Here is a 23,003-nt window from a genome sequence, read left to right as displayed (position 1 = left end):
GCAGGAAAACACCATTTAAGAAAGAAGTGCGAAGTTATGACGCCTCTGTCTGCTGGAGAAAGAGAGATTTTTTATGCAGTTTTTGGCATTTACAAATCCTTTGTGAAAAGGTCGCCCTGTACTTGGGATCTTATTAATACAGCAGAATGGCCCAGAAAATGTCACGTCTCTTTACCGTGGTATTTGCACAGAAAGGGGTGACTCAGCACACAGGACGCGCTAACGCTCTCGCACGAACCATCCCGCACCGACGAGCCTGCGGCCGCGGGGGACAAGGGTTCCGGCAGCCGCGGCGGCCCAGCGCTGCGGTCACGAGCCCGTCGCTGTCGCTGCGGGACACGGGGCGGCCGTGGGGACACGGGATGGCCGTGGGGACACGGGACGGCCGTGGGGACACGGGGGCGGCCGCGGGACACGGGACGGCCGTGGGGACACGGGACGGCTGTGGGGACACGGGATGGCCGTGGGGACACGGGACGGCTGTGGGGACACGGGACGGCCGTGGGGACACGGGACGGCTGTGGGGACACGGGATGGCCGTGGGGACACGGGGCGGCCGTGGGGACACGGGACGGCTGTGGGGACACGGGATGGCCGTGGGGACACGGGGCGGCCATGGGGACATGGGATGGCCGTGGGGACACGGGGCGGCCGTGGGGACACGGGACGGCCGTGGGGACACGGGGCGGCCATGGGGACACGGGGCGGCCATGGGGACACGGGACGGCCATGGGGACAAGGGGACGGCCATGGGGACACGGGACGGCTGTGGGGACACGGGACGGCCGTGGGGACACGGGATGGCCATGGGGACAAGGGGACGGCCATGGGGACACGGGACGGCCATGGGGACAAGGGGACGGCCGTGGGGACACGGGGGCGGCCCTGGGGACACGGGACGGCCGTGGGGACACGGGGACGGCGGCGCGGCCACGGCTGCCAGCGAGCGGGGTGACTGCGTGTGATGGACCTCACTGAACGGCGACACCCCGATGTGTGAACATGGACGTATCTGTATGAAAACATAAACGTGTATATATGCAGACGCATGTTCTAGGAATGTAACACATGTTGTATAGTTGTGGGTACGTTTCTATGGATATAGAGAGATACAATATCTAATTACATATTAGATGTTATGTAACATATAATATGTATTATATAGAGGGGATGCACACAGAGAGAAAAATGCATGCAATCACACTGAGGACAGGGATACATGCACACTACGCACTCTGTACACACACCCTATATATCTATATGTGTCTATGTACATGTGCACGTACTCTGGCTGGCTTTCACACAACATGTATGTAGATAAAAAAACATACTATGTATACACTATAAATACATAAGTGCACACACTATACATATATATATACACACACACAGAGAGTTGCATATTCTCCTGCTCTTTTTCTGCCGATATATTTATATATACACACACACACACATAAATGTATATTTTTATATATATACACACACACTATAAAATATACAATACATAGCATATATAACATACATGATTTATAGTTATAGATTTTATATACATACACATAATATCTACAGGTAAGATATAAACAGACACAAACTATACCTAAACACACATTAGAGTGCACGTACTATAAATACATAAAACCAATCGACAGATTTACACTCCCTTTCTGTTTCTTTCCCATCACATTATATGCTGTACTTTCTGTTGTACATGTTCTATATGCTCTTAACTCTGCATTTTGCACACATGGTCCCGCTACACACGTGCACACACAGCGTCCATCGCCACTCTCTGTACCCCATATATGTTCTTTTTATTCTTTACACACAGGCAGCGTCCGTCTCTCTATACCACATACATGCTCTTTTTATTTTTATTTATTTTTTTAACACACACACACACGGTGTCTGTCTCGCTATTCCCCTACATATGCTCTTTTAAATTTTTATTTTTTTACACACACACACACACACACACACAGTGTCCCTCTCTCTGACCACCTACATGTGCTCGTCTTTATTTTTTACACACAGTGTCTGTCTCTCTCTATTCCCCACATGTGCTCTTTTTAAATGTTTTGATTTTTTTACACACACTGTCCATCTCTCTCTAACCCCAAATATACTTTTTTATTTTTTACACACACACGCGCATGCGCAGTGTACCTCTCTCTCGTCCCCTATATACACTCTCTTAAAAATTTTTTACATACACAGTGTCCCTCTTTCTGACCCTCTATACATGCTTTTTCTTTCTTTTTTTCACACACACAGAGTATCTGTCTCTCTATCCCCATATATGCTTTTTAAAATTTTTTTTCCACACACACACACAGAGGGTCTGTCTCTGTTTGCCTATGTATCCTTGTTTTTCACACACACAGTGCCTCTCTGACCACCTACGTATGCTCTTTTTTACTTATTTTTTACACACAGTGTCCACCTCTCTATACACCATATATGCTTTTCAAAAAAATTTTTTTATTTGTTTTTTTACACACACAGTGCCCATCTCTCTATATCCCTATTTACTCTTTTTTTTTTTTTTTTAATTTTTTTAACACACAGTGTCCGTCTCTCTCTTTTCCCCTACATACTTTTTAAAAGAATTTTTTTACACACATACAGTGTGCCGCTCTCTGACCCCCCACATATGCTTTTTCTTTTTTTTTTTACACACACACAGAGTATGTGTCTCTCTAGATTTCCCCATATATGCTCTTTTTAAAATTTTTTTTCTTACAGTCACACACAGGGTCCATCTCTCTATACACCTACACACACTTTTTCTTTATTTTTTTCACACACACACTCACATACGTTGTCCGCCTCTTTTCCCCCACATATGTGCTCTTTTTAGTTTAACACACACACAGGGTCTCTCTCTGACCACCTACATATGTTCTTTTTTTTTTTACACACACACGCAGTGTCCGTCTGTCTCTCTACCACCTACATTCGATGTTTTTTTTCACAGTGTCTGTCTCTCTAAACCCCCTACATACGCTCTTTTAAAATTTTTTTCTACACACACAGTGTCCGTCTTTCTCTATGTCCCATATATCCTGGTTTTTTTATTTTTTTACACACACACACACACACACACACACACAAAGCATCCAAGTTGCTAATCCCCCTACATACTCTCTTTTTTATATTTATCTTTAAAACAACCTGGCTATGTGAACCAGGGACTGCCACCCTCTGCTGGAAACCACATATTGCAGGAAACCACAGAAGCCGTTTCCACCAGTGCCGCGGTGCCGGTGCCGGTGCCGGTGCCCGTGCCGGCGCCCGTGCCGGCGCCGAGCTGCAGATCCGTGGTACGGCTGCTGGTGCAGACTCTGGTGCTTTGGTTCTTTCAATCAGCACTTGCAATTTTTGCTCTGTAAAATGATTTTCATTGTCACCATGCTGGACACATGGAACACAGCAGATTTTTTTAATGAGGGCCTGGGAATCCATAGACGGCCACACCACAGCTAAAACAGGGGATGCACATGGTGATTACCTGTTGCGTCCAACCGAATTGCAGTGATGATCTGATGTTGAAAGCCCATCGGAAATGAGCGGGGTCTGCACTTGTGTGCGATTTCAAAACATAAGGCTGTCTGCCTTTTGTTGGCAAATTTATGTGTTACCTGCACAAATGTCTGATTAATTTGCCTCAAGGGTACCACACAAATTCCCCAACACTTTCCTGGTAGGGATGCTCCTCCCACTAACCCCCGCAGTGTTTACGTGCCCTCACGTTCTATGTTTTTCCTTTCACAAAGCCATTTTGTCATTTACTCTTGCTAACAGGTCACACAACCCAAGCTCCAGGCTGGAGCAGTGATTTATTAGTGCTGGACCTGGACAGCTCTATAAAAAGAGCCATTTCTGCTTTTTTGGCTAGCACTGACAATTACAGATGGTTGACCATTTTTCTTATGAGCTTTAGCTTGGGGCTTTTTCATTCCTGAGCAGCTCTAGGAGTTACCAGAATGCAGGTGGGTTTCTGGGGCTGCAGAGAAAGCGCCTTGTGTTCCCCCAGCTGCCGCCCCTTTCCCAGCTGCAGGGGCACCCCGGCCCCACCGCCGCTTGAGTATTTCGTGTTCTGCTCGCCCGTGTGCGGCAGCGAGGGCAGGAGGTCTTTGGTCGCTGCACTCGCAGAACTTGGGTCGTGGCCCTTGAGCGAGAAGGCGCTGGCAGCTGCAGCTTCGGCTCATTGTAATGGTGACACAGTTTGTATGAAGGAGTTTTCTGAACAGCAACGGACAGGATTGTTTTATAAAAACCAGCACCACCAAAACCTAATTAAGACTATATTAAGTTATTAGATTGTGGCATCTGGCTGTCCAAGTCCTGAGATTGCATATGTTCTTTCTAATGCTTCAATTTTTGTTTTAAGCTTGTTTAAATTAATTTAAAATTCATTACAGGATGCCCTTTTGGACAAAGTTTAGCTGGCTTAAGATGTAATATCATTCTTCTAATTCTTGGTAGCTCTTGGCGCTCTGCTTGTAACCAAACTTTGACCCGAAGCAGTTACCTGAAGCGGCGCCTCCCGAAGAGCCCCACGGCGGTCGCAGCCCCGAGGGGGCGCTGGGGCCCCCACGCCCCCCAGGCACCGGCGCCGTGCTGTGACCCGGCGAGGGGACAAAGCCCCGGCTGGTGAGACCCTGGCCAGGACGGGACCTGGTGCTGCGTGGCCACACGCTCCTCCAGCCTGCAACGAGAAGGCACATTGCACAGTGAGAAGTACGGTATAAATGCTTTTCCTCTGGAAAATTACTAAGAAGAAGTTAATTCCTCATCTGCAAGTTAACTTTGTATTTCCATCTTTATATTAAAGCTTTTAGTTAAGACCTTTTCAAACTCCTTCTCTTGTTAGAGACATTCAGGGAACTCCACATACCTGTCTGTTCCCAAAGACGCTGGAGGTATTTATAGTTACTTCAGATTTAATCTCATTGCAGGCACGTACGCCAGCTAATTCTCTCTCATTGGGTTTTCTAAAAACGGGTTTTTCTTTTCCCCGTCTGAGGGTGAAGGCTGTGAAGCCTTTCCATCTCCTGAGGCTGCTCCCTGCCCCGCAGGACCGCTCACCTCCTGCAAGGGAGTTTTCTTTCATTTGCCATCCTGGTGACTCATTTTACCTTTAATATGTTTTGGCAGGACTGAGGTATTTATTTTAGCAAAGTAGTGAAAACAGTTTTGAGCACGTTAGCAATCTGTGCAATTCCTGGACTGACCTGACTCAGCGCTCAGCATACACAATCAATCAAGATCAAACTTTACACCATACACAATTTCCTCATTTTTAATAACTTGCACAGTGAAATATTTTGCCAGTTCTGACATGTCAGAGGCTCAAGCTGAAAGGTGCTGGCTTGTTTAGCTTTCTCTAACCCATTACAACATTTTCATTTTACTCTTCACAGAAGTCAATCGCACATGTTGGGGCTCAGAATAGATTTTGGTAATATACAACAATGGCGAGTGGTTGTTTGTTGTGTGTTGGTTTTTTCCTCTGACTGTAGAAAATTCCTGACGTACATCCTAATGCTCACTGCTACTTTTATTTTTTTTTAATTTCCCATGGGATTTAAGATTCCCATTCTCCTGTCCCACCTTGTGACCTGAACATTGATTTCCTATTAGGATCTAGATCTAGTCTGAATAATCATTAAAAAATATGTGTTCTTGCTTAGTTACTCATACATCGTGGTTCACTTACAAGCAGACAAAATCCCGCCCAGTCACCAGCTGAATGACTTTGGCCATCATCTCTGTGACTCATGCCAATAAAGGTTTTCTGGGAACACTAACTTACAGGCTAAAATACCACTGGGCCAGGTTTTAAGAGCCGTATTTGGTGCTTTAACCAGGTACGCTTTCCTTCCACCAGAGCCCTACACACTACATACTACATTACTTCCCAAATCTGGTTTTAATCGAAGTTGGTTTTGTAATGCAGCTATATGTGTTAGTTGATAAATGTGAATTACAGTAAACGCCCTTAAGCCAAGTCTTAAAAAGTAGAGAGCAAGTTTTATAAATATGCTTCATAAATAGCAATATTTTCTAATTTTATAGAACAAGAAGAACTAATCACCAGCTTCTTGCAGAGACAGATTAGTTCCCTATAGACAATACATTGATCCTAACAAATTTCCATCTATTTTCAGGACTTCCAAAGAACAGCTATTACCATTCATTTATCATGCTTTGTTAAACAACTTAAAACCTAAATATTACAGGCCTTTACTTAAAAAATGTTCAGCAACCTTGTTCATGACATGTAAGGTAGCGTTTGTTCAGAGGAACCTGGCGCAGCATCGCTACAGCCCTGCGCTGCCGGGGACTCCGACGGGAAAGCAGCACAGCCCGTGTCCCCGCTCTGGGGACCGGTGTCCGGCTGGGGGGGGAGCAAGTGACACCGCTGTTACCTCTGCGGCCGCCTCACCGCAGCCAAGCGGGGAAACCACAACCGCTGCCCAGCGGGAGCTGCCAGCCCCCTCCAGAACACGGTGTCTGTCAGTGCTTCACCAGGGGACAAAAATACGGCAATAACATTTAATTTCCCCCCTTCTCCCCCAGCCCATCTCTGCATGTGTCACTGTCACTCACCTGCTCCTCGGGGACAAGGTGCTGGTGGGACCTGCTGCTCCACCTGCGATGGCCAAGGTTCCTCCTGGAATCACAAAGGAAAACGGGGAGAGTGCCAACAAGTGGACCCACAACTTCTGAACTGACTCCAGAGCCCTAACTGAAGGTCATCCCACACCTCCCTTCAGGAGCTACTCATTTTTGTATTTGTATCGCCCTTCAGGAGAGTTACAAGCGATGAGCAACGACAGCTCGTGTACACACACACACATATATGTGCCCCCTTGCAGCTGAACACTATGCCAAAGAAATTATGTTTCACATCATTTCTAGTGTCATCTTTGATTAATTTGCATCTCTCTCCTCATTATAGCTCATCCCTCATTTCAAAGGTGTCCTTCAACAGGACACTAGGAGAGGGTCGAGAAATGAAAACCAGCACGGAATAATCTCAAGGTGGGGCCTGGGAAAGCCGTTCAGACAGTCGCACCTCCAGCTCAGCGCTCCCATCCCCAGATTGCCTCTGCCCACGGACAATTTCTTCTTTACTGAATTAGCTTTCCCCAGAACTGATTCACTGCATCGCAATGGCCATAGATTCCCTCTTACATCTTATTAATCAAAGAATAAAGGAGTGAATGCATATGTCTTTGAGAATAACGATGGGGCACTTGACAGCTAAATGGAGTGACAATATGCAGAAATACAAACATCCACGTGCAATTTATCCGCTCTCTCCCATCCCCTCCCCTCCGCGCGCTATGTCTGGGTGACTCCGTCTCTGGAGGCCTCTGAAGGTCAAGTGAGTCCGTTATCGTCCACAGCTCAGGCACCAGAACCAAAGTGGCAATAAAGTGGCTGCAGGGAAGGTCCCAGCACCACGGTCCCTCTGCCATCGCTGCGTAAACACAGCGTGCTACGGTAGCGCTATTAAAATAGCCCGAAAACATCATAAACAGAGCTCATCTGGGGAGAGATTTCACCTTCAGGTTTGATGACAAGGTCAGGAGCACTTAATGCGTCCTCCGGCTCGAGCTCGGCGCTGTCCGCACGTCCAAGACCCGCCTAACGCCGGCCTCGGGAGCCCATTCACAGCCCTGAAATGCCGTGAGACGCGCTGGTTCGGGCCCCACCTGCCAATCCCGCCGTGCCACACGGCCGGCACGGCGGCTTTCTGCTCGCCACGGAGAGCTCGTGGGCAACCTGCCCCGTCCGACTTGCCTGGCACCACCACCAGTTATTGACAAGCGCATCTCACTGTGGTTAGAAAATGGTTTTCCACACCAAACAGATGTCTACTGCAGAGGAATCACCTCTAAAAAGAAGGAGCCCAAGACACGAGACAGACAAGACAGACCATGTTTGCTCCCAAGATCCAGCGAGGCTCTGGAGCCCGAGGAGCAGCGCGGGGTCTGCGGGGTCTGCCCCGATGGGCAGGACAAGCGCTTCTGAACGCTTCCGGCACATGTGGCGAAGAAGAATAATTATATATAAAATTATATGGCTCAGGCTAGTTAATTATCAAAGGGAAAAAACAGAACAACGCACAACATTTCCCAAGATTGCCGAAAGCCTTTTAAACCAGGCTGCCTTTCAAAAGCCGCTATCAGCTCCTAATTGAACGCAACTCGGAGCGCGCTGGCTGAAACGGCGCCAGCGATGGAGCCAGCAAGGGCAGCGCCACAGGGCGCCTGTGCCGAGCACACGTGAGCAAACTGCCTGCATCCCGCCACACACCGTCTGCGGACTGGCACAGCCCTCGCTCCCGAACAACGCGTGCTCACAGGGAACTGAATACAGAATTGGGTTGTGCCACTTTTTTTCCCCATATATATTTTTGCAATATGTGAAATAAACATACACCAACAGGAGACCCTCCAAGAGGAGTGGTCAAAAAGAACATCCCTCTTTTTCTCTTTTTTGTTCAAAATCTATTATCTGTCTTTTTGGTGAAAAATACATTTTGCAATAAAATTTTTCATCGGAATTGGAACATTCTTTCCAGCTCTGCAGATGGTGAGAAGAGAAAAATGGTACCAGTCAGTGGCATAGGTGGTTGCTCAGAAAATGAGCACTTGCCTTTGTGTAGGAAGCCTGAGCATGTGGTTGTACAACATGGAAACAGTTTGTTCTTTGCCTAATACAAAATTAAACATTATGAAATCCACTGAGTGAGATATTTTGTCCCATGAGAGATTAGTTTCAGAAATACAGACAGAAAAGTACTCATCTTTCATTATCATGCCAGTTTTAGACAGCTGGGAAATACTGCTCCTTCCCTCAGATGAACACACTGGAGAAAAACAATGTTCTACCTCTGCCTTCCCCCAAAACCAACACATTTCCCTTTTCCAATTTTCCATTTAAAATAAATTTCCTCTTTATTACTACCCTCATTTTTAAATTTATTTTCTTGACAAATCTTGCTGATAACTTTTTTTTCCCCTACACATCTATTTTTCATTTTCTCCTGTATTGCAAGAGGAAGAACATGTCTCCATGTGCATGTGCTGGGGAAAGGAGGGATGAGGAAAGAAGAAAGAGGAGAGAAAAGAATAGAAAGAGAGAAAAGGTGGGAAAAATCATCTGAGCAAGAACCAGCTGAATGGGTTGACAAGACACTTCCATGAAAACAAAAAGTTTTCTTGTTTTGCTGGGAATCTGCTGCAAAGGGGTGAAGCCCGTGGACCCTCCTGCCCCCACACCGGAGGAAGTTAATCCCTCATTAGAGCTGCTGCTCTGGGGCCAGAACGCTCGTATAGAGAACAAAACAAGAAGAAACAAGGAATTTCTGGTTTCTAAGCCCCTCTCAAGCCACTTTTCCCATCAGCTTTTCCCACGCGGTGCAGAGCAGGGGAGCAGGCGTGGGGTCCACAGCTCCCAGGGACGGCAGCGTTACACTATAGGAGTGTTATGCTATAGGAGTGTTACACTATAGGAGTGTTATGCTATAGGAGTGTTACACTATAGGAGTGTTATGCTATAGGAGTGTTACACTACAGCGGCGTTATGCTGCAGGGGCTGCTGCAAAGGGAGGCTCTGATTTATGTACTTCCCCGATATATTGCAATGCTTGCATTTGCATTTACAATCCAATGAAAAATTTATGACTGTTAAACTTATCCTGTACGTCATAATTAAACACAAACAATCATTTCCAAATAACTGTTTACCATATTGCATATTCAACCATGCAATTAATCTCAATGACTCTTTCTCCTTGTAAATAAATATAGGCAGTACTGTATTCTGCCATAACGCACTAATGGCACCGGCAGAAGATGAAGAGTCGATCTGACATTTCAAGAGAGAGCCGTTACCTGCTTAATAGATGGATTGGAAACCCCGTCATTCTCAAATAGATGCCTTGTTCTCCCGCTAACTATTTGTTCTGAGGAAAGCCTCCCGGGGAGATTTATAGGACAAGTGCTGTTTAAACATTCATCTCAATGCAGAGAAGAGGGAAGCGGGTGGCTCGCGGAGCCGAGGGACCCGAGGCCGAGGGGGGACCTGCCACCAGCGACGGCTCCACGGCCAGAACCGGTGGGACGGAGCAGGGGCAGCGGGGGGGCCAGCGCCTGCGGGGACACCAACGGGAACCCCTCACCTGCGACCGGCTCCACCAACGAGCAGTGAGGGGGTGTGCTGGGAAAGCTCCAGCGAGAACCGGCCCCATAGAGGCCTCGGCACAACGAGGATCAGCTCCTGCAAACGGGCCCGTCTCTGGGTGTTCCCGCCCCCACAGCCAAAACGGGCTCCAGTGGCACGGCCGGGTCACCGGCGAGGGACGGCCCCACTGCCGGGCAGACCGGGGTGCTGCATGTCAAACTGGGTGCTGCCGGGTAGACCGGGGTGCTGCATGTCAAATTGGGGTGCTGCATGTCAAATTGGGGTGCTGCATGTCAAACTGGGGTGCTGCATGTCAAATTGGGGTGCTGCATGTCAAATTGGGGTGCTGCCGGGCAAAGCCGGGTGCTGCCAGGAGCCGCTGGCCGAGCAGCCGCTCCACACCAAGCCAGCAGCACCGTAAGCTGCGTATTGTTAGGATTCAGCAGCAGCCTGCTTCCTTTCAGGCATAAAAAATGAAATAGCGATTTGCTGATGGGTTCCGATTGGTAGATGGCTTCACATGAAACAGCATTTGTCTGGAGAACAAGGTGAATAAAAGACTTAATGGAGTTCAGCGATGCAATACAAATAACGGTGTCCCTTTACATTACCAACAACACACACTACGCTCTCTCTGGATCCCTGTTCTCTCAAATACTCCACTAGGAAGCTTTTTGTAAATAGGATGCCTCGCTTAATGCCCTCTCCCAAACATCATATTAATCACCCTTTAAGAATGCATGATCTTGGGGAATAAGGACTGCACCAAGTGCGAGGAAGACATTGCTCCCAATTTCGGCTCTGCAGTGACGTTCCGCAAGCCCGTGTGCCCAGGACTGAAGCTCAGCCCGTGGCACCCCACGGATGTCCCTGGAGATGCCACCCGGGAGGGCGGTCACCAGGCGTGCAGCAGTGCCGGTGCCACCAGCACCGCCGGGCCCCGGGGTCCAGCGCTGCGCCGCGTCACCACGGAGCTGCAGACAAGGGCCACGAGCTGCTGTAAAGAGCAGCAGGGGACAGACGGGACAGAGGGGACCTTTCATGCAGCCCCCGGGCTCTGCAGCCTGTAAGCAGGTCTGAAGGAGGCCGAAGGTACTTGATTGCTCACGTGACTGCTAATTGGCTACAATGGATTCTTCCTCTAGATGGCGGTTTATATTGTCCCCAGGTTGGTGCTAGTGACTGGGAACTATTTCCACCTGGAGACCTCTGTGAAGTGAGGGATTGTCCCAGCTGGGTCCCTGCAGATGGGCTCCCGTGAGCTCCGCTGCTGCTGGGGCACAGAGGGAGCGGCTGGAAGTGCAGCTGCGGGAGAACGAACCACCCCCGTGGCGCAGGGTCAGGCGTCTGAGAACGAACCATCTCCTGGCACGCAGGGTCAGGCGTGTGACAATGAACCACCCCTGTGGCGCAGGGTCAGGTGTGTGACAATGAACCACCTCCTGGCACGCAGGGTCAGGCGTCTGAGAACGAACCACCCCCGTGGCGCAGGGTCAGGCGTGTGACAATGAACCATCTCCTGGCACGCAGAGTCAGGTGTGTGACAATGAACCACCCCCGTGGCGCAGGGTCAGGCGTGTGACAATGAACCACCCCCGTGGCGCAGGGTCAGGCGTGTGACAATGAACCACCCCCGTGGCGCAGGGTCAGGTGTGTGACAATGAACCATCTCCTGGCACGCAGGGTCAGGCGTGTGACAATGAACCATCTCCTGGCACGCAGGGTCAGGCGTGTGACAATGAACCACCTCCTGGCACGCAGGGTCAGGCGTGTGACAATGAACCACCTCCTGGCACGCAGGGTCAGGCATGTGACAATGAACCACCTCCTGGCACGCAGGGTCAGGTGTGCTCCGGGCAGCAGGGAGCGGAGGATGCTGCGATGTTGTTGTGCGTGCAGGTCCCTTGCAATGGCCAGAATATTTTAGCTCTCCTGGCTGTCAGCTCGCCAGCTTTCATAAGCACCAAAGTCCCTAATGAAAGCAAATTCTTTACAAGTATTTAATTTTGCATGTGTTAATTCTTTTCCTAGCACTATCAGTCTCATATTCGCAGTTGTTTATTTTCAGGGTGTTTACCCAATCTTTGCTGTAAACACGTTTTCACAGGCCAAAGGAAAGCATGAAAATCACAAAAAATATTTGTACCATGAAGATTTTCAGTTCTACAGTAAATTCAATAAAGGAAAACATTATTTGAGAGAAACAGCAGTTGCAGTAAGGGGCAGCTAAGCACTCTCCTGATTGTTCAACATCCTAAAAACTGACCTTGGACAACCTGCAGCGATGTGCATCCACCCCCCGCCAAGAGAACACGGGGACAGTGACCCTGGGCACAGCCACCGCGTCAGTGTCCTGCTGGGGCAGGAACGGCCACGCACAACAGCCGGAGGCCGAATGGCCACTCGAACTCAGCACCAAACACCAGCCCGTATTTAAAATGAACAGTTTGCCTGAGCCCTGAGCTGGGCTCTGTGTCGGGCTGTGCGGGAGGTCGTACATGGGATGGGAGGACGCAGGAAAGGAAAAGCTCCCGAAAGGCACAGTAACACGCTTGGATTGCACAGGTTTAAAGTGCTCCCACTGGGGACTTGAAATTGTGTCAAACAAATGCAACTTATTGTCTCTTTCCCTGTCTTGCAGTCCTAACAAAGTTGTTTTCATTATCTGGGAAACCCTGGTGAAGCGTTAGCATCTTAAGTAACCCTTGTAAGTGGAACCAAATTAGGAAAGTGAGCAGACAACACAGGCAGAGCAAACAGATCTCATTTTCTATATATCAGTTTCCATTAGTTTCAAAGATAGGTCTCTGTTCCACCCACTGTTTGTCCTCGGTCAGAGTGCATCCAACAAATTGAAATTGAAATGTGTCTGCTGATGGGACTGACGCTGTTATTGGATTTAACTATCAATCACCAGCTGAGCAAAGCACAATGCAATTCATTAGGTATCAGCCCTACAGACAGTGCAACCGAATGCTGTGAGCAAACCAGAAGCAAAGCTCCCTGCAATGGTAATGTGGTTCACAAACAGCTTATGGGCAGTAACTCCAATGTGCATGCAGGTCATATTTCCATTTTTCAGAACTCCTCTTGCTGCTGGAAAGGTTTTCTCCTGCCCTGCTTCTCCACACACCTGCACCCACCCAACTCTCTTCCAGCATCTGCAACGTATCTCTGGGTAAATGGCTTAAAACTCTTAAAAGTCATGGTAGCAGCTCCCCCAGCTCGGTTGCCCCCTCAGGCAGCTGGACGTGGTGCTCGGGTCACCCTCTGCATCTCAGATGATGCATCTCTGCATCAGCGCCAGGACGGAGGCTGCAGAGCCCAGGTCGCTGTCCCAGGACAGCCCTGCAGCCGCTCCTCTGCACACCCTCGTGCTGCGGGGAAGGACGGTCAGAGAGCGACTGGGAAGAAAATTTACCTCCTGATTGCTAACGAACTACATCTTTCCTTCCTAGCATGTAAACAAGGAAATTTGGCTCTCCTGCTGCATTAATGCAGCTTGTGAAAACTAACTTGTAAAGCTGGATGTTTTTCCAGGGTAAGCCAATGTTCCAATTATCGCTAAATTGCTAGCACTTAGAACAGCGTCGCATATTAATTCAGAGCAAGTAAATGTTCATTGAATTACCCAGAATAGTAAATAGCTCTTTGTGGGGTGTGTAAATAATCCCAGGGTACCTAGGAAATTGGAAGAAGAGATTTTGAAAACTAATTTGCCTGGGCAGAGTAAAAATTTTAAAGGAAATTAGTAAAAGAAGGGATGATCAATGAAATGGTTATTTTGATTGTTATGAGCAGGTCATGTGTTTGTAATTAGAAGCCGCAGCTCTGCACAGCCCTGCTCCTCGTGGACGAGCCAGGACGGACTCACCGCACGGGGACTCTCCTGCCATGCAGCAGAAGGCTATTCCTGGGTCCCTGCACTTTCCCCATGGAGACCAAACTGCACTGTCCCTCCAGCTCGGTGGCCACTAGAGTCATCGCTAATGAACTGAGGGTTTAATAAATGCACAGGGCTTCGGGGTTTCTTCCACTTTTTTTTTTTCTTTTTTAATTCAGCTCCCTCATCACTGAGCTAATGCACTAATGGACACTTACCATTACCTAACTTCCGACCTAATGGGCACAGCAAATAAGTGAAAGGCTCATAAAATCAAATTTACTGAGCATCATTCCTTTTGCTGTCCATTAACTGAAACTATTTATTACGTTAAACAGATCCAGGGTATGGAGTTATATCCACCATGTGTTAACACTGTTGCACGGACATGTGAGGATCGCAGGGCAGGAGGGAGGGTGGCTCGGTGGCTCTCACAGCCCGCGGGCTGAGGGACACGGGACCCGGCATCGCCAGCATCGCTGGCATCACCCGCGGGAGCAGCCGTCCCACCCCGGCACAGCCGCCTTGTCCCCCCCGGCGCCTGCGGGACCGCGGGGTGCGTGACGAACAGAACCTCGGCCTCCACTCTGAAATCCCTGTCTTCCCTTCTCTTCCAGCACTTCTCCAGCAAATAACCTCCCCGCAGCTCACCCCATCCTCCTGCTCACCATCAGGACCTGGCTGAGGCTCCCTGACCAGCGACATTCACTCTGCTGCCTTCCTCCTCCTCCTCCTCTTCTTCCTCCCAGCCAGTGCCAGGGCTCATTCCCCACCCGCCGTGGGGTCTGATGCTGAAAACATTCCAAATTAAACCAATGCATTTACTAGAGTAACGTACCAGGAGCATTCAGCCTTGCACATACAGAGTTGGAGATGTACCTGTGTCTATATCTATATCTATATCTATATCTATAAATCTATTGATCTGTCTATGGCAGGGTCTACTATAATGTAGGATGAAAATGTGCCAAAAGAGACCAGCACCAATGATGCCTTCTGTTTTCTGTCCAAAGATAGAAGTTCAGTTTATGTTCTGGTATTCAGTTCTTTGTAGAAATGTAAAGAGCATTTCCATTTAACCAGCGTTCTGAATAGCAAAGAGCAATCTGCTGCCCCAGTGGGTAATATCCTCTGCCATCGCAGCTACCTTCAGGTTTCACTGTCTTCCGTAAAGAACAATTTTACTGGATTATCAATGAACAGAACAGCTATAACAAAAGATGGGTTGATAGCACTTTTTTCTCCAAGTCTGGCAAACTGAGGCAATCACTTACATGAAGTTCATGTGCCTTTGCTAAATTCCTGAAGAAATTTTGGAGCTTCATCCCCACAACGAGTGGGCACAGGCGTAAAAGGCAAAACACCATCAAAATGTGATAGCAAGGATGCAGGGAAGTGCACAACCGGAGGACCCTGAGCTGGAAGATAATTTGTTATGTGAAAATCCCCATCAGTGCCCCAGCAGCCCCGGCCCCGGGTCTGTGCCCCCGCGGCACGAGGGGCTCCCACCAGCCAGAGCTGAGCACCCCGGGAACGGAAAGTGCTGTTAACCTTAATGACAACCTCTGGTTTATAAATACCCAAAGCAGAGATAGATCAGATGAACTTTGAAAACTTTCATATATATATTTTAAGAGTTCTTGCGTGCTAAGCTATTTTTTTTTCTAAACTCCCAGGACCCTAGTAAAGTCAGTCAATACACCATTACAATCATTTGGGGAACAGTAAAGCTTTAAAAAATAGCATTTGCACTGTGGATTTATAGAAACCATTTGAACTACAGTAAGCCTTGAAGATAACTCTGAAATACATTTTGATTTCTCAATAATTTCTTGAGAATCATTAAAAGAAATGAAAACTCTGCACCCTGGACAGACACAGGCTGGGAGAGCACTGTGAGGAGGAAAACACATACTGTCAATACTTAAGAAAGTACATAAAGAGTGTCCCCAAGGAGGCGGCTCACTCAGCAGGAGGGGCAGCTGCAGCTCCCGCATTTCCATTTCCAACACCCTCTGCCGCCCACAGCCCAACCGCCCGGGGACGGCGCGAACCCCGGCGAACGGACGGTGCTGCCCGGGGAGCGGCGTGGGGCGGGCTGTGGGGTCCCTGCTCTCTCCTTTCCTTACCTTGGCTATTTTCTAAAGCAAAAATGAAAGCAGCAGCTCTCATTGCATCTGAGTAATGACATTTCAGGCTTAAAACCAGTGCTGCACTCACAGTTCGCAATGAATCAAACAGACTCTTTAATGTTTCCTGACCTACTTTGCAGCTCCTTGAGCGTATCTGCTTAAGAGAAAACCCTTGCGGGGATTATAGTGTTTGTGGCAAGTGTCCAACGGTCAGGAAAGGCCATGCTGGAACCTCAAACTAAGAAAACTGCTCTTGGAAATTTCAATGTTGTATTTTACCTCCAGGACAAGAACAAAAACTTTTTGGAACTGGAAATTACCTTACACACCAGTGGGAAGAGCTGGAGCCTCCCACTGAGGTTGACACTGAGGTGAGGAATACAATGCTAGTAGATTTTCAGTTAATTTAGCAGATTATGTCAGACATATAGTCACAGGCTATTTAACATTATCCTTCATTACCTTGGTTATGAGGAACTGTACTGCTGCACTTCAGACACCACCCATCAATCCCCCGACTCACAGTGATGCCACTTTCTTCTCACCGAGGATGACAGAGGAAAATTTCAATTGTTTCTGCTGTAACCAGGTCTGAACACTGCAGCCTCCCCAAAGTGTTTTTTTTCTTTCAAGTTCTCCCTAGAATACAGATTTCGTTGGAAATATGTTTCCTCAAACACTTGGAGTTACGACAAAGTAATTTTCCAGTGGAAAATTTGTTGGCTGTAAGTATTCAGGCAGGCACAAGCCAAACCACCATGGGCAGCTGGGCCGGCAGCTCGGGGCTGCGGATGGAAGGGACAAGGGACGGCACAACAGGTGGAAGGGACAAGGGACAGCACAGCGGATGGAAGGGACAAGGGACGGCACAACAGGTGGAAGGGACAAGGGACAGCGCAGCGGATGGAAGGGACAAGGGACAGCACAGCAGAAAGAAGGGACAAGGGACAGCGCAGCGGATGGAAGGGACAAGGGACAGCGCAGTGGATGGAAGGGACAAGGGACAGCACAGTGGATGGAAGGGACAAGGGACGGCACAGTGGATGGAAGGGACAAGGGACGGCACAACAGACAGAAGGGACAAGGGACAGCGCAGTGGATGGAAGGGACAAGGGACAGCACAGTGGATGGAAGGGACAAGGGACGGCACAACAGACAGAAGGGACAAGGGACAGCGCAGCAGATGGAAGGGACAAGGGACGGCACAACAGACAGAAGGGACAAGGGACAGCGCAGCGGATGGAAGGGGCAAGGGATGGCACGTTTTCCTCCAAATGTGCCGTCCGAGGCCGGTGCGTCCCAACACTTCCCAAACCACAGCCCGAGCTGCAGCCAGCGCCGCCACTGCCCCCGGGCACAGCAGAGCTGCCAGGAACAGGCACCGAGTCCCGGTGGCCGAACCCCGGCTCTGCCGTCCCTGCGGTCCCCAGCACGATGACAAACGCGTCAGCGAGGAGCCCGGGGCAGCGGGACCCCCGCCCCGAGCAGCCCCGCGGGTGCGGGGTCTCGCACACCCCCAGCGCCGCCCGTGTCCCGGCTGCTGCGGCACAGCCAGAGTTAATCGCTGTGTTATGTGTGAAGCCAGCCTGGCCAGATCAGGGCAAGTCATCCCTTATTACTTATTTATGAGAGTTAATTTCTTGTGCTGGCATTTAACACACCATATGGAGGAGAGGCTGCTGCAGCCAAGCTACCAGCAGCTTTCAGCTGCCTTTTTTTTATTAAGGTTAGTCATATTGCTGCTTTTACTGAGAAAAAGAACTTCTTGAAACACAGTCTAGCTAAAGCCCCAATCCCCACCTCGCTCCATGGGCACGTTTATGCCACAAAAGAAACTGGTGTGTCCTGGCGAGGACACCCCACTCCACCACAGCACCAATTCCGACCCATTTTTCCCTAAGTTGTAGCAACATCTCTTTTCTTCGGGAGATTTCCATGGCTACTGAATTCTACCAAAAACCATTTGTTTCCTTCATTTATGAAACAGTCTTTGACTTTTCTGCAAAGCACTGTGAATACTGTTATATAAAACTGTTCTCATTACAGCGTTAAATTAAAATTTAGTAGAAGATGCACAAAGCAGAATAAACTTTCAATTAAAATATAAACACTGTTACTTAGAAAGAAAACTGGAGGGAGCTTCTAGGCTTCTTTGCATTAGAAATGCCTGAGATTTAATTTCGCTGTGACATCTCCTTGGAATTACACTGCTAATTGATCAAATTTTGTCTGTCTGTTATTTAAACTTTCAATAAAACTTAGATTAATGGGAGGTGTAATCCTCCCGGGCAGAACAAATATTCCCATTGTTCATGTCAGGTATGGAATAGCAATGCCCCTACTAACAGCTTTTGCATTCATCCTGTGAACGTGAAGTTAATCATAAAAGTGGAGTGATTCTTTAATTGCTTGAATGAAATTTTCTCTGAGTGTCATTTCTCCCTCCTGTTCTCCTCACCCCCAATCTACACCAAATGCTGGTACAGAGCTTTAAAACCATCTAGGTGTAGTTTTCAGGACTGATTTGCTTTGCTCGTGATGCAAATAACAAAGCAGCTCACGGTGATCTCCAGGTCGGGACCACCCCTCGCCTGCCCCGACACCCCGGCAGAGCCTGTTTTCTCACTGATCAACAACTGACGCAGCACCAGAATGATGAGTGCCCGGCCTTGTGCAGAACGTGCAGTAAGTGCGGGTTTTACCCCTCACCACACCCTCCTCCTCCAGTCATGGGGTCAAAACCTGCGGCAGCTGGAGTCAGCTGCGTTTCCCTGATTTCTGCTTTTTTTCAGCAAATTTACTATCTGCCAGACTAAGAGTTTTTGTAGCACACAGAATGAAGAACAAAGAAGGGCAACACCAAGGAGAAGGAGGAAGTTAAGGACCAACATCTAGTTTGTATTCCTTCAGTGGTCCTGCTTGTTGTGCAGCGCTAAATTAACTCCCATTAATTCCTTGTGAAAACAAGCCTCAGAGAGCAGTAAGGAACGCAGTTTCTTCTCCTGAATTAATGTTGTGTGGTAGCATTTTATTTTAAGAATAATTAACGATAACTCAACAGCGGCAAAAATGTCTTTTGATACACCTGAACTGCATCAATGGTAGATGGCCGCTGTTGTACCTGCTGCGATTCCTATTTAAAATACAGCCAAATATTTCCATGGCTGTGATTCATCTTTTCACCCTCCTAGGTCTGTGCTGTGCTTATTGCAAATACACTTTTGGGGGAGAGAAAGGAAAAGTCTGTTGTATTTGAAATAGGACGTGCTCCCGCTGAGCAGCGCGGTGCTGTGAGGGGAGCAGGGAAGGGGGACGGCTGGGCAGGGACGCGAGCGGGCGCAGGGACACGGGGCGGCGGCCGGTGGTGCCGCAGCCGGTGGTGCCGCAGCCGGTGGTGCCGCAGCCGGTGGTGCCGCGGTGGCCCCGGCCCCGCGCTGCTGCGCTGGACGGGTTCACCCACACGCAGCCGAACGCGCAGCCAGACCCACTGCAGCCCCGCTCTGACACCAGGGACCCTCCTCACACACTGGAGATGTCTCCAAGGCGTCCTTTTCACTAGAAGGGCTGGTTCTACTGGTTCTAAATATAGTTTTTCTGATACTACTTAAAACTTAATCATCTCTTCGGTGATTCGCATAGGAAGACACATAGCTAGATGGCTGCTTCATGGGAAATAACCGGGACACAAACACAGTTAAAGGAGGTTGCTCTGTTTTTTCATGGCAGCATCTTCTCAGCCAAGTTATGGCTGTACCGTGGGAGATGATGCACAGAACGCAGCAGCCCAGGCACCGCAAGTGGGATTTGCCAGCGCTGCTCACGCCACGTGGCGGGTGCTTCACTTCTCCCGTCAGCAACAGCACGTGGCACCGCGGGGCGGACAAGCCAGAGCGCGAGGGTGCTGACGTGCAGGGAACATCACGGGTCCCCGTTGTCCCCCTGACGTGACCGAAGGCAGCACCGACGGACCCGTGGAGCTCCCAGCCCCTCAGCGCAGACCCTGCCGCTGTCCCCGCGACCCACCGAAGCTGAGACGTTTGGCACCCGCTTCTCCAGCTGGCCCAGACACAGCTCCAAAAACCTGCATAAATGATTTATACAGGTGAGAGGCACACACTGTCCTCATTAGAGTATCAGTGTGGCTGGAAATGAAAAAGATTCATATCTGCTACAGGAGGCTTTCAGGGATCAATATGTTCCAACATATGTTTTAGTACTTCCTAGGTTCTCACATGTGTCTCATGAGATTTCTTTATTTATCTTTTTTCCCAAGGTTATGAAGCCAACTGTTTTCATATGTGCTCTGAAGCTGTGACCTGATTTTCATAATAAATCTCTTCTGTAGAAGGGGAAAAGTGTGAAGCTGTGCTTCTTATTCAAGCAGTCCACGATAACATTATGTTGCGCACAGAGCCCGAGCTGCTTCTGCTGTGTGGTACTGTATTTAAGTGCTGAGCACATATTTGGGCAGATTATTTTTCCAGGAAGGGGCTAACCACCACTTCTGCTTGCCAGTGCTTCTGTTACATTTTTTCCTCCCTTTACATCTCCTCCTTTTTCCAGAGGATGCTGCGTTTTGATGTCTCTGTAATAAAGACCGTACTGAAAGTGACGGGCGAGTGGGCTGCACAGATTCGTATTTGGAGGGGAAAGAGCTGTCCTCTCCAGCGCTGGAGGTGCGAGAGCGCAGCCCATGGAACGAGATTTGACAGGAAAGAAAAACAAGGGAAGGGGCAGGAGCATGTGTTGGAGGACGCGGGAGATGAGGCTCAGCGCTGGCCCAGCGCCGCAGACAGACTCGCAGCCTTCTCTGCGATTTGGCTGTGGAGGCATGCATGCCTGCGCCTAATCTGACTTCAGCAAACCAATTAATTAACAGAGGGAGCCCAAAGGTCCACTTGAAGTCAGCACATGGCAGGATGCAATGAACAACCTCCCTCCTCACACACAGAACACAGGACTCAACAGCTCACGGTCAGCTTTATTCGCTGCATGGGAGCATGCTGCTCTCTTCTCTGGGCATTCTTGTCCCTCTCACATTAAACTCCGGCCAGTGCCCGCCCGCCAGCGACAGCAGCTTGTGCCCCGATCGCTGCCGTCAGCGCCGCGCAACCCGTCGCTGGTCTGCAGCGCCGGGCAGCAGAACACGCGGCTGCTCGTCTGCCCGGCCGGCCCCGGCTCTGCCGAGTCAGCTGGCGCCGGCTCACCAGTGTCACTGCAAGGGGTCACCCTGGGGACCCAGCAAGCTCGGCGCTCTCCAGACTCCTCCTGGGACAGAGACTGTCGGAGACGGTCCCGGCCGCCGGGCAGGCGGCACCGGAGCCTGGCTGTGCCGAGCCCCGCGGTGCAGGACCCGCGTCTGCTTGGCAGACGTGCCCAGCAGCCATCAGCAGCTTCTCCTCCTCACCCTTAACAAGGGCGTCCATCCCGAACTTCGCTTTTCTCTCATTTGCATAGCAAGTGATAACTCGATCTGATGTGATGACACAATAATTTTCACAGCTTATGGGCCCTGGGAACAGGGACTTTTTTTGGCCTTGCTGCCTGAGAGACCATTTGAAAATAATTAAAAGATGGAACCTTTTATATGGTTTATGATGCTTTGATCAAGGTTTTTTAATTAACCTATCTTGCTTTAAGCTATTGCGAGTTCATTTCACCCTCGTCGACAATATCATAACGGAATTTATTATAATACAGCAGCAAGCATGAGTAATGCTGCTGCAGGCCGTGGCTGCGCAGCCTCCTTGAGCCCTCGGCGCCTTGTGACAGGGTTCGGGGACATCGGGTGGCCCCACACAGCCAGCAGAGGATGGGCCGCAGCACCAGGCAGGACTCGCTGCCCCGGACCCGGCTGGGCCGGAGCTGGAGGAGCAGACAGAGTGTCCGTCACCGCTCCGGCAGCCCATCGGACACCGTGTCCGTCACCGCTCCGGCAGCCCATCGGACACCGTGTCCGTCACCGCTCTGGCAGCCCATTGGACACCGTGTCCGTCTCTGCTCCAGCAGCCCATCGGACACCGTGTCCGTCACCGCTCCGGCAGCCCATCGGACACCGTGTCCGTCTCCGCTCCGGCAGCCCATCAGACACCGTGTCCGTCTCTGCTCCAGCAGCCCATTGGACACCGTGTCCGTCTCTGCTCCAGCAGCCCATCAGACACCGTGTCCGTCTCCGCTCCGGCAGCCCATCGGACACCGTGTCCGTCTCTGCTCCAGCAGCCCATCGGACACCGTGTCCGTCACCGCTCCGGCAGCCCATCGGACACCGTGTCCGTCTCCGCTCCGGCAGCCCATCGGACACCGTGTCCGCCTCCGCTCCGGCAGCCCATCAGACACCGTGTCCGTCACCGCTCCGGCAGCCCATCGGACACCGTGTCCGTCTCCGCTCCGGCAGCCCATCAGACACCGTGTCCGTCTCCGCTCCGGCAGCCCATCAGACACCGTGTCCATCTCCGCTCCGGCAGCCCATCAGACACCGTGTCCGTCTCCGCTCCGGCAGCCCATCGGACACCGTGTCCGCCTCCGCTCCAGCAGCCCATCGGACACCGTGTCCGTCTCCGCTCCGGCAGCCCATCAGACACCGTGTCCGTCACCGCTCCGGCAGCCCATCGGACACCGTGTCCGTCACCGCTCCGGCAGCCCATCGGACACCGTGTCCGTCTCCGCTCCGGCAGCCCATCGGACACCGTGTCCGTCTCCGCTCCGGCAGCCCATCGGACACCGTGTCCGTCTCCGCTCCGGCAGCCCATCGGACACCGTGTCTGCCTCCGCTCCGGCAGCCCATCGGA

The 23,003-nt window shown here is 50.2% G+C and overlaps 1 long non-coding RNA gene across 1 annotated transcript; it reads right to left on the bottom strand.

Annotated features, from left to right (window-relative positions):
- Positions 1-3,137: 3,137 nt before the first annotated feature.
- Positions 3,138-6,677, bottom strand: LOC135995706 (uncharacterized). Its single transcript, XR_010607151.1, has 3 exons — positions 6,613-6,677; positions 4,532-4,708; positions 3,138-3,383 (listed from the first exon to the last, which is right to left on the bottom strand). It is a non-coding gene; the product is annotated as an uncharacterized LOC135995706 (long non-coding RNA).
- Positions 6,678-23,003: the final 16,326 nt, after the last annotated feature.

The sequence above is a fragment of the Caloenas nicobarica genome, chromosome 17 (assembly GCF_036013445.1).
Source record: "Caloenas nicobarica isolate bCalNic1 chromosome 17, bCalNic1.hap1, whole genome shotgun sequence".
Lineage (NCBI taxonomy): Eukaryota > Metazoa > Chordata > Aves > Columbiformes > Columbidae > Caloenas > Caloenas nicobarica.
Note: the sequence above shows the minus strand (reverse complement) of the source record. Positions and strands in the feature narration are given on the sequence as shown.